The following is a 490-nucleotide window of genomic DNA, read 5'->3' on the forward strand; positions in this document are numbered from 1 at the left end:
ACCCTGACCCCCCAGATTCTGGCCAATATACAGTACAGTATACCCACTACAATACATTAGACTACAACACTGTGTGTGTGTGTGTGTGTGTGTGTGTGTGTGTGTGTGCGTGTGCGTGTGTGTGCTTATGTTTTTATTAATTGATCCTGCCCTTATGAATTGCTCCACATGACTTTTTTATCATAGATTTCAGATACACTCCTTCCATCTTTCTGATTGAGGATCCTCAGCAACCCTTTGGTGACGTGCTCAGCTGTGCTGTCTGCAGGCTACACATGTTCACATCCTGCAACAGAGGACATGACATTGTTCTCTGACTTTATGAAATGACAAATTTGAAATTGTTGCTGTCATACTGTCATAACCTTACCCGTGGGGCAATAACAAAAACGGGAAATGGACACACAAATGCCGGCAAATAATAAAGTTTTCAAGTTTCTATTTTGACAAAGAAAATAGACCAAAAGGGGCATTAAGTTGTGAGGTGTAT

This window comes from Sander lucioperca, chromosome 21 (genome assembly GCF_008315115.2).
Source record: "Sander lucioperca isolate FBNREF2018 chromosome 21, SLUC_FBN_1.2, whole genome shotgun sequence".
In the NCBI taxonomy this organism is placed as follows: Eukaryota; Metazoa; Chordata; class Actinopteri; order Perciformes; family Percidae; genus Sander; species Sander lucioperca.